Source organism: Trichechus manatus, unplaced genomic scaffold, assembly GCF_000243295.1.
Source record: "Trichechus manatus latirostris isolate Lorelei unplaced genomic scaffold, TriManLat1.0 scaffold00042, whole genome shotgun sequence".
NCBI lineage: Eukaryota > Metazoa > Chordata > Mammalia > Sirenia > Trichechidae > Trichechus > Trichechus manatus.
Genome location: NW_004443978.1, coordinates 15491042 through 15507792, shown reverse-complemented (window position 1 = coordinate 15507792; position 16751 = coordinate 15491042). Strand labels below are relative to the sequence as shown.

Below are 16751 nucleotides of genomic sequence, written 5' to 3'. Positions count from 1 at the left end.
AAAAAAAAAAAAAAAAACCAAGAAAAAGTAAATGCCCCCAGGGATGTCCCTGTGCGTCTGCTCAGGGTAAGGGAGTAGCTTCCAAGCCACACAGTATAGCCCAGCTAGAAGTGACTCCCAAGCTGTGAAAAGAAAAAGAAAACAAATAAATCAAAACGGAGCAAATCAGAGCAAAGAAACAAGCAACCAAAAAAGCCCCAGGGGTCCCACCAGCGTGGTGGCACGGGCCAGGAACAGTTTCACAGTCGAGCGGCATTTCATGGCCTTTCAGGAAGAAGCAAAGACGACGCACAGAGCCAAGTGAAAGGAGGGGGAGGTGGTGAGAGGTAAGGAAGAAATCTAAAGAAGCAGAAAAAAGCGATACCAGCAGCCAACAAAAGGCACTCAGGTAGCCGGCCAGTGCAGGCGGGTGGAATCCAAGTGACACTGTGGTGAAGCTGGTGCTTCCTGGTCAAGAGACTGTGGCTGCAGGAAGCAGAGGAGGCTAAGTTGGGGTGAAGAAGGGTGGGGGGTGAGAAAGCCTATATCGCTGGTTACTGGTTGTTCTGTCTCCTGCTGGAAGCTCCATGAAGCTGCTTTCTCGTACTCCCTGCTCGCTGATCTCCAATAGGAGTCCAAGATGGCAGATCCAATGTGCAGTAGCTGATAGGGGACCTCTGCATGTATCTCTCCTCACTCCCTGTTCTCCCTCAGTTTCTTATGCCATTCCGTGCTTGGCTGAGTTCTTTATCTCTTCATTTGATGCTTAGGGTTTCAGGATTGATGTGTGACTCTGTTTGACTTTGTTTTTCTGATCTTTGCTGCAGTAGGATGGCGTGGTGTTTCTGACTGTAGTGCCATGTTGCCCAGAAGTTCGTCTCTATCATTTTAGCATTTCAGTATTTTAATGATAAATATCAGCTTTTAAATTATAATCACTATGCTTGTGTCAGAGTTAACAATTATCTTTATTTTTATATCTTATTTAAAAATGTTTTTTTAAAAAGATTATTTTTTCACATATAGTCAGAAAGTCTCTGAATTTTCTTGAAAAACTATGCAGATGTGGAACATAATTTATATTACAGCTATCTTTCATCGCTTCTTCTGGCTCCATTTCCCAAATGAAATAGAGAAACAATATTTTAAGAAATTTATGTCCATCTTGGCTTTCTTATTCTGCTTTTTTTCAGAGACTATTTTCATTTGCATTATTGCTTAACTGTAGAATGCTAGAATTTTAAAACTACTATCTGCATTTCCCCCAGGTTATTAGCTTAGTAACCTGAAAAAAAATTTGATTCTTTTAGTACTGAAAGTGACATCTCCTGCCTACATAACCTATTAATCCAGTGTTGAACTCCCATTAAATTTTCATCTTCTATGGCAAGCTAAATTAATTTATAAGTATAATCATTTAAAAAGTTAGGTATGCAAGTTTAAAAAGTTACATTTTATATCTGTTTTATTTAGGCTCACTATTATTTATATATTAGGTTATTTTCTATGGGAGTAGTGTTGTTATCCATGTGGTGAGGTAAAAGTTATCAAGTTAAAATTAATCTTTGCATAATTTCCATTTTCGTGAAGCTACTTTGCTTTTGAAAATTGGATATCGTATGATTGCTTGAGTTGCTGTTTGTCAACTACTGACATACAATGTCTAAAACACAGTTTCTGACCTGATAAATAAAACTACTATGTAATTTAAAAAAACAAAACAAAACAAAACAAAACCCATTGCCTTCAAGTTGATTCCAACTCATAGCAACCCTATAGGACAGAGTAGAACTGCCCCCTCAGGTTTCCAAGGAGTGTCTGGTGGACTTGAACTGCAGACCTTTTTGTTAGTAGATGAGCTCTTAACCACTACGCCACCAGGGCTGCACTTTGCAATGTCAATGTAATTTCTCTGTAAGGGTCATCTGGTGAGCAGAAGCTTTTTCATCCTGAAGGATTTCAAATTTTGAATTCTACAGTGTTTGATATTTTACATGTTACCAGGAGCCTACTATCAAAGTTGTTAAAACATAAATTTCAAATGATGCCCAACTGTTTAAGAAAGTATTAATTTATACCGCTCTATGCCCAAGTTCTTAAAGTTGGTTCTAAGATGAAATTAGGGTGATTAAATCTCAGAATGGGCCTAATTGAACTACCAAGATGCATTAGAAGAAACAAGAAAGGAACAAGTGAGGCTACTTATCCGTGCTGTAAGAGTCTTGTAGAATCCTTAGAGGGAGGTGCAGATAGACTTAAATTCTTTCACGAATGTCACCTTCCATTTTTGACTGATTTGAAAATTATACAGCTTTACACAAATAATTAAAATATTTTATATTGTTTTACATATTACTCAATGTGTTTTGGTTAAGGACAGTAATGCCCTGATAGAAGGGATTGTGGTTTATTCACGTTATGTTCTTAAAGCCTGACACATGATGGTTGCTCAGAAATTTAATGAATAAGTGAGTGAATGCTTTGATGACTAAGTGAAAGACCTTCGGTTATCAGTGTGGAAATTCTAAATTATTAGGCTATATTATCCTGCCTGTCTGGCCCTGTTGGCAGCCTTCTTCTAACAGATAAATCCTCACTAGTATTTTAAACTGTGGACTCTAATCTCTGATATCATTGTCACCATGATTTTTAAAAAGAAATTGACCTCCCATTTGAAGGAAATTCTAAGTGCTCTTTCATAAGCTTTAATGACATTAACACAATATGATTTCTCGTACCAGTCATATCATTATTTTTATTTTGGTTTATTACTGACTGATGTATCAATAGTGAACAATTTACCAATAGTGAATGGTAATATGCAATTGTCATTGATTGTCCCTTGAGATCTAATATTTTTTGTGTAAGGGAAAGAAATATTTAAAAAATATAATCCTTTGTGATGATCATAGAATTCCAAAGTTATTAGAGAGGGATATGGATTTTAGAAAAAAATTTCATGCTAATATGGGGGAAAGGCAACACAATTTTCCTTGGTGTCCATGATGGTTCTTCACTCTCCTCTCTGTTTATTGTGTATGTGTGTTTAAACTGGTTTCTGTTTCTTCATTTGTGCCCTGAAAGTAGGTTCTCAGAATTTCAGTTGGCCTTCTGTTCTTATCTCTCTATAGATAGTTTCTCATTTGGAGAACAGCATCTATTTTCAGGTCTTCAGATACCACTTCTATGAAGCTAACTTCAAAATATCTTTGTTTAGCTCTGATCTGGCAAGCGAGTCCCAGTTCCCTTATTATCAAATTATGTAATGTACATTTCTACCTGGGGATCTCCCAGATAGTTCAAATTCAACATGTCTGAAACCAGTTTTTTCATTCTCATTCTTCTTTAGCCTCAGAAGCTTGGACTTATTTGATCTCACCTACTGTATTATCCCGCAAATTTTTTTCTTTTCTCTCCTCTCTTCTCCTTCCTTTTCTTTTTCTTTTTTCTTCTCACCTTATCTCCAGGTGCCTTTTGCATTCTTTATATCCTCACTGTGCCTCAATTCAGGCACTTATCTCCTCATCCCCATGATAATTTTTCTTAGAACTATTTAGCTGTCCTTCTGGCCTACCTCCCTCATCAAATATAAACTGTACACTACTGTTTATTTCAGCGTATTGCTTTCCCCTAAAAGACTTCCAGTGTCCATAAGTTACAACCTAAACTTACTATCTGAGTTACTATCTAACATATCTATATAAGTTACTATCTAAACTCTTTAGCCCGGAATTCAAGATCTTCTTTAATTTTGCTCCACCCTGCATTTCTGGTTTTGGTTCCAGTCTTTCAGCTTTTAAGTCAACTACTCTAGCTAAGGAACCCTGGTGGTGAAGTGGTTAAGAGCTTGGCTACGAACAAAAAGGTCGGCAGTTCAAATACACTAGCTGCTCCTTGGGACACCCTACAAGGCAGTTCTACTCTGTCCTGTAGGGTTGCTATGAGTTGGAATCAGCTTGATGGCAATGGGTTTGATTTGGTTTTTTGCTCTAGCTAAACAGGCCAGCACATGTATTCTTCAACATGTCTTGATTTTTCGATTTTGCTCATGTCACTTCAAGATCCAGCTCATATCACTTCTCTTTCATGAAGCTAACCCTTTTCAGCTTGCTTTCTCAGAATTCCTGTAGCACTTATCTGAACCATTTATTTAGCAATTAATCATTTACAAAGTTGTGACATTTTCTATATTTTTGTACTCAATAATTGTTTCCAGTTTTCCTATTTTTTTCTCATGGTTATATATGTTTTCTCATGAACTAATTGTAAACTACTTAAGAATGGGAACTATATATAGTATCTTCAAATAATATTTTAAAACATTGGTTTTACATTACAAAGATAATACCTCGAAAGTCCCATAATCTCATAATCGCAATTAAGACTTCAGTGAATTATACCTTTTGTAATATTTTCCATGTCTCTAACAAATATTAATTCAAGAAACATTGAAAATTTTATTAAGATCCTCCTGTGTGCCAGTAACAGGTCTTAGGAGCTGCTTAACACTGTCCATCCCACTCTAGTGTAGTGTAGTATGTAATACAATAATTAGTAGCCTTAGTTGATAAAGTCAACTGGTTGAATAACTGCACTTCATAGGCAGTATCTCATTTAATCTTCATAACAAGTCTGTGAGGGTTGACTTCACTGGCCTGTAGTCAACAGCTAGTATGTGGAGGGTGTGATAGTTTGCACTCAGCTGTCTATAACACCAGTGGCTGTATTCTTAACTATTAGGCTAGGCTGATGAATCTTGAATAGTTGACACCACTGTGGCTGGCTATTACCCCAAAGCTTGATGTCTCCAAATTGTTAAATATTTTGAGTCTCTTTTGTCTCCTTTTAATAATTTTTTGGGACATCTTGGCTATCCGGCCACCATGTGTCCAACTGCTGATGGCTGCCTCCCTCTGTCTGTAGTTCCAATTTGACTTTTCTAATTGATGTCTACTGGGAAAATTATAACAGTTTGTTTAAAATGTGCCTAAAATCAGGGCAATAGATACTGGGTGAGAACTTCAAAAATTCTCCTCTGAATTAGTTTTGTAAATTTAATTACATAAACCTTGAGCTGTTTGTTCATTGCCGTTTAGGTTTTGAGCTCTTGGTGGATAAGTTTGCCAATTTAATGACTTACAGGTGAATGAGGTTTTATCTTGTTGTTCTAATTTTGGGGAAATTGCTTATAAACACTAAACCTCAAACAAATATAAATATCTTCCAGGAATGCTAGAGGATCTGGAGATGTGTCCTGTAAATATCACTAAGAGTTGTTAACTATATTTTTAATCTTAGGTTGATCATGGATTTCTCATTGCCACCTAAAATATGGAATCCAGAATGAATCAAGCTTGAGCCTGTTTTTCTTTCTGGTTTATTAGAGATGTGTATCTGAGAGATTACTATGAATAAGGATTGTGAGCTTGTCTGTGGTGACAGAAGGAATTTTTTAAAAAGTAGAGCTTCAAGTCTCAAAAATAATTAAAATGCACAAAATACATGCAACAGATGGCAAAAGGGTTTGAACTAAATGTGTGTGACTTTTTACTGCTTAGTTTTACATGATAATGTGTTTATGCGGTTGAGGTGGTGATGTTTCATGATAACTTCTGCAGATATAGAAACTGGAATGTGCTCTCTGGAGCTGCTAAAATCCGGCAATTTTAGAATAGAAATGACAGCACTTTTCTAATGTTTCATTTATAATTTTACTATCCTGATATCAAGTAACAAACTGGCAGTCATATGGGGTTTCTTTTATCTGATATTTACCCCTTCCCTCCACCTAAATGACTTGAGAAAATTAATTGTAAGTTAATATTGTTTTCTACAGCATTCAGTTTCCCCTTTTAAATCCTATAAGTAATAGGCATTTAAAATTTTCTTTATTTAGAAGTATACCACTGAGGATAAGAATTAATGTTATTCTCTTTAGTGTTACCTTGTTTCTGAGGAACTGAAGCCAATTCTCATACATATTTATTCCTTTTATCCTCAAAATAATGAATTCACACTTCTGATTTGGCTTCCTGGGGGTGACAGTGGATTTGTGATCATTCGTTTGTTTTGATTATCTACTGCTGTGTGACAAACCACTCTCAAATTTAGTGGCTAAAAGCCATACCATTCCGATAGCTACAATGGATATTAAATACTTAAGAATAAATAATAAATGAAGAATAAATAAAATAAATCCTTAAGAATAAAAAAGTATAGCATCTCAGATCACTGGACTAAAGGTGAACTTTTAAATAAATGATTCTGGGACAATTGGGTGGCTATTTGGAAAAAGATATACCATATCTTATATAAAAAAAATAACAGATTAGAGATTTAACTGTAAAAAATGAAACCATACAAACATTAAAAGAAAACATGGGTACATTTTTCTTTTACCTTGCTGTAACGAAAAGCTTTTCACGACTCAATATCCAGAGACAACAATTTATGTATTTCATCATATAAAACATTTTAAAAAACTGAATGGCCAAAAACATCATAAACAAGTCAAAAGACAATTTACAAAGTGGTAGAAAATATTCACAGCATCTGTTAAAGACAAGGGGCTAATATCCTTAATACATAAACCAAACCTGTTGCTGCGGAGTCGATTCCAACTCATAGTGACCCTACGGGACAGAGTAGAACTGCTCCAATAGGGCTTCCAAGGAGAGGCTGGTGAATTCAAACTGCCAACCTTTTGGTTAGCAGCCTGAGCTCTTAACCACTGTGCCACCATGACTCCACTGTACCATCCAAAACCCGTTGCCGTCGAGTCGATTCTGACTCACAGCAACCCTCTAGGACAGAGTAGAACTGCCCGTAGAGTTTCCAAGGAGTGCCTGGTGGATTTGAACTGCTAACCTTTTGGTTAGCAGCTGTAGCACTTAAGCACTACACCACCAGTGTTTCCATCAGGACTCCTTAATACATAAAGAAGTCTTGAAAACTGAGGGACCAAGGACCAGAAACTCTATAGAAAGATAGGAAAAAAACATGAACAATTCACACACACACACCCCCACAAAGATAAAAATGGCTCTCAAACATGAAAAAATGTTCAAACACACTCATAATTAGAGAAATTATGAAATTAGAGAAATAAGAATAAAACAACATTTACTAGAGTGGCAAAAACGAAAAGAATTATGACAACAAATTCTGTTGGTGAGGCTGTGGGGAAAACAGTCACTCTCATACACTGCTAGTAGGAACTCAAAATCACATAATCCTCTGGAAGGAAATTTGACAATACCTAACAAAACTACATATTTATCTTTTGACCCAACAGTTCTAAGAACCTGCCCTGATAATACCAAACCCGTTGCCATCGAGTTGATTCTGACTCATAGCAACCCTATAGGACAAAGTAGAACTGCCCCATAGGGTTTCCAAGGCCGTAATGTTTACAAAAGCAGACTGTCACATCTTTCTGCTGCACGCTGATAATATACCTCCAAAAAACACAAAAATCCATATGTATGAGTATTCATTGCAGCATTATCTGTAATTGCAAAACATTGGAAATAACCTAAATGCCCATACATAGGAGAGTGGCTGAATGAATTATGGTCTAGTCACTTAATAGGGTATTATGCAGCCATAAAAAGTAATGAAGAAGATATCTATGAACTTATTTGGAGGCATTTTCACTACATACTATTAAGAGAAAAAAACAAAGAGCAAAGAATATCGATAGTATGCTATTCTTCATGTAAGAAAGAAGGGGATATAATACATTTGTGCTTTGGTCATCTATGTACAAGAAGTACTAGAGTGACAAACCCAAATCTGAAGAAGAAATTGGTTACCTACAGGGAGTGGGTGGAAGCAGGGGGAGAAGAAGAGGGAAAAAGAAGAGTAGAGTGATAATGGCTTTCACTCTTAGAATTATAGTAATTTTTTTACATATGAAAAAAAAAATAATTGAAATCAACCAGAATTGGGAGGGGGGCACAAAGTAGAATAAAAATGGTAATAAATGAACTTAACTGTATTAAAAATAAATACTATAACCATAATGAAGGGGATAAGAAAGGAAAAAACTAAACTAAGTACTTTGGAAAACAGTATTTTGACTAGAACACAAATATTTTATCCTGGTTTGTAAATACGGTTCCTCCAGGAGTTGTTGTTGTTATGCGTCCTATTTGGTTTTCTATGGCTGTTATCTTCACAGGAACAGATTGCCAGGTCTTTCTTCTGTGGAATGGCTGAGTAGGTTTGAACTTTCAACCTTTTGGTTAGCAGCCAAGTGCTTTACCATTGCACCACCAGGGCTCCTTCCCCTAGGAGTACGGGTTAGCAATTCTATAACTACCTTAGGTGTGTACTAGGATTGAACAAATAAGTAAGTGTGTTATAGGTAGAGAGCCAGGTTTCTCACTGTCAGAGAAAGAAGTTACCGGTAAGGAAAGGGGAAAGCTAGAATTAACCTTGTAATGAACTGGAGTGAGGGGTATCAGTATGAACTTATGATTGCATATCTTCATCTATCTATCCATCTGTCTGTCTATCATCTATCTATGTATCTATCTCTATCATCTATGTATCTACATATAGATGTAGAAATAAATATAGATGTGTGTGTATGCATGGGCACATACCTGCACTGGGGTATGCACGTGTGTATACTAATGAATATGCGTATTTCTTAGCTTTTTAGCTCTGTTCACTGATGGGACCTAGGAATTCGTGACACCTCAGTAAATATAAGCACGTGTAGAGATAAATCTTGGTTTTTAAATAGAACCAGAGATCCTTGAAGAAGTGGTTGATTCTAGGGCTAAGGCAGGGAAGATACAAGATGAGCCTGGAACACCTTGTGCTTAAAAAACGACTGGACTAGTCAAAAGAACACAGGACTCAACTTGAAGGAGTTCCTGATGGCCAAAGCTGGAACAGTTTGAGTAGCAAAATAAGTAATGATGGTATTGCATTATAACCCACAGAATAAAATAAATATCCATACTGATCTAAATAAATAAATAAATGGGGAGAAGGAAACACTCTTCCTTATAATGAATTCTAATTAATAAATGTAGAAGGAATGAGGAAAATACAAAAGGCAAATGCAAAGGTTTTTGTGGGGGCTGGGGAGCAGTGATGAATAGGTGAAGCACAGGGCATCTTCAGGGCAGTGAAACTCTTCTGTATGATACTGTAGTAGTGTACACATGATATTATGCGTTTGTCAAAGCCCACAGAACTGCACAACACAAAGAGTTAACTCGAATGTAAACTATGGACTTTAGTTAATAATAATGCATCAATATTGGTTCATCAGTTGTAAGAAATGCACCACATTAATGCAAGATGTTAATAATAGGAGAAACTGTGTGGGGCAGAGGGGAGGGGGCATATGGAAACTCTCTGTGTTTTCTGTGCAGTTTTTTGATAAACCTAAAACTGCTCTAAAAGAATAAAGTCTATTAAAACTTTTTTTGATGATTACCCCCATTTTCCACACCTACTCCCCATTTCTTCCTAAGTAAAAGAAGCATCATTATCAGGCATTCAAGACCTGTAAAAAATACTGTCTCTCACAGATAATCTCAGGTATTAACTTTTCCATGTAGGTTTTTTTTTCTCTACACTTCCTTTTCCCCAGCCCTCTGCTGCATACCTCATATGTCTCTTATGGGACTTAAATTTGGCCAAGTAGCACAGGATATTTAAGGAGCATGCAGCACCTACATGGAAAAAATGATGCTTGAGACAGAGAAATTGATAGGCCACAAATTGCAGATTATTATGTTTTCCTTTCCATAATAAAATACTTTTTCTGTCTAATAATCATAAAACTTTGTAACAGGATATCTTAACCCATCAATAATCTTTGTAGAGTATCATCTCTAGTTTCTTGAAATAAGTGGGCAACCATTAGATTATTGACTATTTGTGAAATAATCATCCTAATTGTAACAAGATAGGTTATTATTTCTGAGATTTTCTTCCTAAGTATAAGGAGATAAGTAGTTACTATTGCAACTATACATTGAAAAATTCAAATTCTAACATGACAGCTCATCATAAAGTCGATTCTTATGCCCTTGCTAAATTTTCTATTTTTAATCCTTATAGTTTTCAATTATTCTTCATTTTCATTGTTTGCAGATATACTATCCTGGACATTTATTTCTGGACATTCTCCAACTTACCATTGATTGACTGATTCATTTATTTATTTAAAAATCAAATATTTATTTTCTTACATTAGAAATACCAAGATAATAAGACATCATTCTTGCATCAGGAATGAATAGTTCAGCTAAGGGAAAGACTAATTCATATATAATAGAGATATGACCCAAATGCTATGGAACCTTAGAATCGTTTGGAGAGGTTTCACCAAACGTGATATTTTTTACCAGATCTTGACAGATCTGTTGTTGTTCACCAGGTGGAAGAAGTAGGATAGAGCATTTTAAGATGACTGAATAGCCCAGACCTTGGGCCAGAGGTCTCAGAGTATGTCTGACATGTTGGGGTTGCTGAACTAGGCCAGTATGGCTGGAATACTAGTGTCAAATTACAAATTTTGATGTCAGTTGTCTAGACTGTCATTGGGTATTGCAGGGTAGATAAGCAGCAGTTCTAATGAGGGGGAAGAAAAGATGGAGAGTTGGCTGTTTATTATAACTGAATTCTTACCACCTGAGTTGGAACACGTGACCCCTACAGGTTTAATGCAGACAGCATATTTTGGAAGATGAATTTCTGGTTCATTATGTAAATGTATTTGGACACATTCCAGGTTTACTCTTGCTCGATATTTTATGTTGAGAGCATTGAGTCAGCTATTACTCCCAAACCAGTTACTTAGTTAACCTGGAATAATATATTATTCAGTGGTATGATGAAGGTTACACTGCCTTTATTCTTTTGTTACAGTTTTCTTTAAAAAAAAAATTGTATATATGTAAGTTAATAAACTTGCCTGAGGTTTTGTTCAGGCTTATAAATTATCTCTTTTTTCAGTCTAAGAATAACTATGAAGCCATATATCTGCCATGGAAAAGTGAAAGTTGAAGGAATTAATATTTCATTACTTCCCTTTATTTTTTTATTCATGCTGGTTTGAAATCATACTGGTTTACATGTGAGCATACAGATCAATGGTAGAGTAAAAGTACCATTTTGTTTAATTCCTCCCTGTCTTAAAGGAATGGTAATGGTAAACTGCTTGAATAGTAGAGATTGTGCATAGAAATTATACTATAAATCAAATGGCTGGTGTTTAATATTTGAAAATTAATTTTAGATAATACGTTGTAAAATAGACTAGTAATTTGATATGCATATGAGTATTAATCATATTTTGACTTAGAAGAAATGTATTTTATCTATCTGAATTTATAGAGAAATGTTGATTATTTGCTTTTTGTAATTTTAATTTATTTTGTAAGTATAAATGGTATTCTGTCATTTTTTTGAAAAAGTTATTATCTAAGTAAAGAAAATGATGGAGAACCTTTTTTAAGTACTAATTATTTTACTAGTTCAGATTTTTTTTTTGAGATATAATTCACATACCATAAAATTCACCCTCTTAATGTGTACAATTCAGTGGTCTTTAGTCTATTCACAAAGTTGTGCAACTATCACCACTATCTAATTCCAGAATATTTTCACCACCCCGTAAAGAAACCCCATACCCGTTAGTACTAACTCTCCATTCTCCACCCCTAGCCTAGTTCCTGGCAAACACTAATGTACTCTCTATCTCTATGAATTGCCTATTCTGGACATTGCCTATAAATAGAATCATTAATCTGTGATCTTTTGTGTCTGGCTTCTTTCACTTAGCATAATGTTTTTAAGGTTATTACTCATTGTAGCATGTATCAATACTTAATTCCTTTTCATGGCCAAATTATATTCCGTTATATGAATACACCACATTTTTTTTTATCCATTCATCAGTTGATGAACATTCGCGTTGTTTCCACATTTTGCGTATTATGAATACTGCTGCTATGAACATTCAGGTGCACGTTTTTGTGTGGACATATATTTTCAATTCTCTTGGGTATATGCCTAGAAGTAGAATTGCTGGATCATATGATTACTCTGTATTTAACTTTTGAGGAACTGTCAAACTGTTTTTCACAGAGGTTGTATCATTTTACATTCCCAGCAACAATGTATGAGGGTTCCGATTTCTCCACATCCTTACCATCACTTGTTATTGATAATAGCCATTCTTGTGAGTGTAAAGTGGTTTTGATTTGCATTTCTCAGATGACTCAGGATGTTGAGCATCTTTTGCTGTGCTTATTGACCATTTGTATATCTTCTTTGGAGAAATGTTTATTTAAATAGATATTTTTAATTGTTTTTTTTTTTATTGTTGATTATTAAGAGTTCTTTTATATTCTGGTTACTAAACCCTTATCAAGTATCTGATTTGCAAATATTTTCTCCCATTCTCCCATTCTTTTCACTTTCTTGATAGTGTACTTTGAAGCACAAAAGTTTTTAATTTTAATGTTATTTTTTTCTATTTTTTGTTTTGTTGCTTGTGCTTTTGGTGTCGTATATAGGAAATCATTGCCTAATCTAAGGTCACGAAGATTTACACCTATATTTTCTTTTAATAGATTTATAGTTTTAGTTCTTACATTTAGGCCTTTGATCCATTTTGAATTTATTTTTATATATGGTGTGAGGTAGGGATCCACAGATGTTAGCTTTTAAAAATACTCTTAAAGGTGAGATAAAACAAACAAAAAACAAAACAAAGCAAGAAAACCACCTACAATTGGAGGGCTTCTTTTCCCAAACGACATTTTCCTCTGTTCCCTTAAATTAAATAGAAAGGCTGTGGACTCCGTGCTTTTGCTGCCTTCTTCCTGGACCACTCTTATCCAGACCGTTTGCTTGACAGGCTCCTTGTCACCATTCAGATCTCATCTCACAGAGTGTTCTTTTCCAACCTCTGTAGCTAAAGCAGACACCTCTTTTACACCTCAACCAGTTCCAATTAATTGTGACATCTAGTTTAATTCTTCACAACTGAATATAGCTAGTTAATTTATTTACTTGTTTAATACATTTTGTATCTCACTAGAATGTAAGCTCCATGAGGGCAGATATCCTGTATATCTGTATCCAGTTCCTAGAATTGTGCCTAACACATAAGTAGATGCTCAGTAATAATTTGTTGAATGTATTGACTGCATGGTAGTGCAGGATGGGATTTAGCATTTCACTTCTTTTACTGTATTATGATTGTAGTTAATTGCTGTTGAGTCATGGTGATCCCATGTATAACAGAACAAAGTGTTGCCAGATCCTACATTATCTTTACAACCATTGGTATGCTGGAGTCCATTGTTGCAGCCACTGTATATTTTCAGTGCTTTACAACCCAGGGCACTCATCTACCAGCACTATATCAGACAAAATTTTATTGTGACCTGTAGTGTTTTCATTGGCTAATTTTTGAAAGTAGATCACCAGACCTTTCTTTCTTGTCTAAGTCTCCAAGCTCCGCTGAAACCTGTCCACAACTGGTAACCCTGCTGGTGTTTGAAATACTGGAAGGATAGCTTCCAGCATCATAGCAACACACAAACCACCATAGTATGACCAACTGACAGACAGGAAGTGGCTGTATGATGGAGACATCTTGAAATCATAGTTCGAGTATCTAGAAATCACACGCACACACACACAAAATTAAAATAGTCATGTTAATGAGAAAAAGAAGTGCTTCATTCTCTAAAAGTATCTTATCTTCTGATGTACTCTTCAGATATTAAATACCTTCCTTTCATAATCCTCAGAAGGATTCTATGTAACTAGGGAGGGATACATTTCTACTCATTCTGTTCCTGGAAATCATAAAGACAAGCTTAATCCCTAAGGAATGGTGTAATCGGTGTGCATCTGTTCTAGGAAGTGACATTAATTCAGTTATGGATATGACCAGCACTTTAATTCAAGTGGTATTTATTATATATCCACTGTGTATAAGACACTCCTAGATGCTAGGGATAGAAAGATAACATGTCACTAAACAAAGTTATAACTATACATTTCTTTAATCTTTAAAATAGAAAAATGAAACTATAAAATATACAAGATAATTCAGAGTCTAATTTTAGGATCAGAATCCTTGGGTTCCAATTCCAGCTCAGCTACTTGCTAGCTCCAATGGTTTAGATGGGCTAGTTAGGCTCTTTAAGCTTCAATGGTGTCCTCTATAAATAATGATAATAATATTATCTATTTCATAGGGTTTTTGTGAGAGTTAAATGAGAAAATGTATATAAAATTGCTTAGTACACAAATAATAAGTGCTCAGTATACTGTAACATATAAATACTCGTTTCAAAATTGCAAGTTTATTTTTCAGAATTGTTTTTCAGAACCATCTGACTTAGCTGACTTGCTGTCAGTGTTACCTACCTCACTGGCAAGACCAGCACACAACAGTATGCTATGCCTTTCTCCCCCAGGGTGTATGGCTCTATCCCTGATCTTTCTGATGGCCAGCCTATTGGGGCTTGCTAGCTTCTGATAGATGTTTTTAATGCTGACTACTTTCCTGGATTTCAATAGGGCATGTTTATTATCAGGATATTTATAATCAGAATCCTTCCTGGTTCTATAGAGAATTAAAGTAAGCATAACATGAAAATATTCCATAGTAAACTAGACATAAATAAACTTACTCGTCACTCAGATTAACCTAGCTTCTACCTTTGCCTATCACATCAAATTTTTTGCCATTCTCTTAGTCATTGATTAACAGATGTGGTAAATGTGTCAGTGGTTTTTGGTTGTCTATTCCAGACTTTAAGGATTACCATGTACACTGATTTTGTAAATAAAAAATTTTGAAAAAGATGCAGGAGTTCATGAAACCAATGTAAATGATATTAGAGAATTTCTTGAATCACATGTAAAGCCATTGATAAACGAGTGTTTGACAGCTTATAATAGAAGCAGAGAAAATTGGCAAGAGTAATGATATGATGATGCTTCAAAAGAGAATGATTGAACACTAAGTAGTATGCAAGAATAAGGGAAGCTATTACTAAATGCTATAACATATACAAGTTTGCAACAACAGCAGTAACAATCAGAAAATATATGAGTGGTTACATATGTAGATATGTATGCATATATGTGTATAGGAAGGTATATATGTGTATATATGTGTGCATGTGTAGGTGTATCTGTAGGCATATGCATGTACGTGTTTGTGTGTGCTGCACATATATTCATGTATATAGTAAAGCACAGAGGGGGCACAGTCAGAGATACTTCCCAGACATAACCAAACGTCTTGCAGGATTGGTTTACTGGGTTTGAAGGCTTAGGACCATAGTCTCATGGGACAACTCAGTCAATTGGCACAACATAGTCTGTAGAGTTTATGTTCTATATCCTAGTTTGGTAGGTAGCATCTGGCGTCCTACAAGCTTACAAGGGGCCATCTAAGATGCATCCATTGGACTGTACTTGTCTGGAGCAAAAATCAAAGAAGGAAACCAAAGACTCAAAGAAGAAATTAGTCTGCAGGACCAATTGCCTACACAAATCATGACCTCATCTATCCTGAGACCAAAAGTAGATGATGCCTGGCTACCACTACTGACCATTCTGATCAAGGACACAATAGATGGTTCTGGATAACAATGGGAGAAAATTGTAGAACAAAACTCAAATTCTTAAAAAAACAGGATAGAGTTACTGGAATAGTAGAACTAGAGGAACCCCCGAGATTATCACCATGAGAAACCCTTTAAACTTTGAACTGAAACCACTCCCTGAGGTCACCTTTCAGCTAAAAGACAGATTGGCTCATAAAATAAGTAATATCACCAATGATTACTGTGCTTTTTTTTTTTTTTATTGTTCACATGAAGGTTTACAGAACAAACTAGCTTCTCATTAAACAATTAGTACACATACTGTTTTGTGACATTGGTTACCAACCCCACAACATGTCAACACTCTCCCTTCTTGACCATGGTTCCTTGTTACCAGCTTTCCTGTCCCCTCCTGCCTTCTAGTCCTTGCCCGTGGGCTGGTGTGCCCCTTTGGTCTCGTTTTGTTTTATGGGCCTGTCTAATCTTTGGCTGAAGGGTAAACCTCAGGAGTGACTTAATTACTAAGCTAAAAGGGTGTCTGGGGCCATACTCTCGGGGTCTCTCCAATAAGTCTGGTCTTTTTTTGTGAATTAGAATGTTGTTCTACATTTTTCTCCAGCTCTGTCTGGGACTCTCTATTGTGATCCTTGTCAGAGCAGTCAGTGGTGGTAGCCAGGCACCATCTAGTTGTGTTGGACTCAGTCTGGTGAAGGCCATAGTAGCTGTGGTCCATTAGTCTTTTAGAGTAACCTTTCCCTTATGTCTTTAGTTTTCTTCATTCTCCCTTGCACCAGACGGAGTAAGACCAGTGGAGTATCTTAGATGGCTGCTCACAAGCTTTTAAAACCCTAGATGCTACTCACCAAAGTAGATGTAGGACATTTTCTTTATAAACTATGTTATGCCAATTGAGTTAGATGTTCCCCAAGACCGTGGTCCCCACAGCCCTCAGCCCAGCAATTCAGTCCCTTGGGGAGTTTGGATGCGTCTATGGAGCTTCCATGACCTTGCCTTGGTCAAGTTGTGCTGGCTTCTCCAGTATTGTGTACTGTCTTCCCTTTACCAAAGTTACCATTTATCTATTGTCTGTTTAGTGTTTTTCCATCCCCACCTTTCCCCTCCCTCATAACCATCAAAGATTGTTTCTTTTTGTGTGTAAAACTT

At 35.9% G+C, this 16751-nt stretch overlaps 1 protein-coding gene across 1 annotated transcript in view; it reads left to right on the top strand.

Moving 5' to 3' along the window:
• The window catches only part of MACROD2 (mono-ADP ribosylhydrolase 2), a 2703848-nt gene that overhangs the window by 185512 nt on the left and 2501585 nt on the right, over positions 1–16751 (top strand). The window lies entirely within an intron of this gene.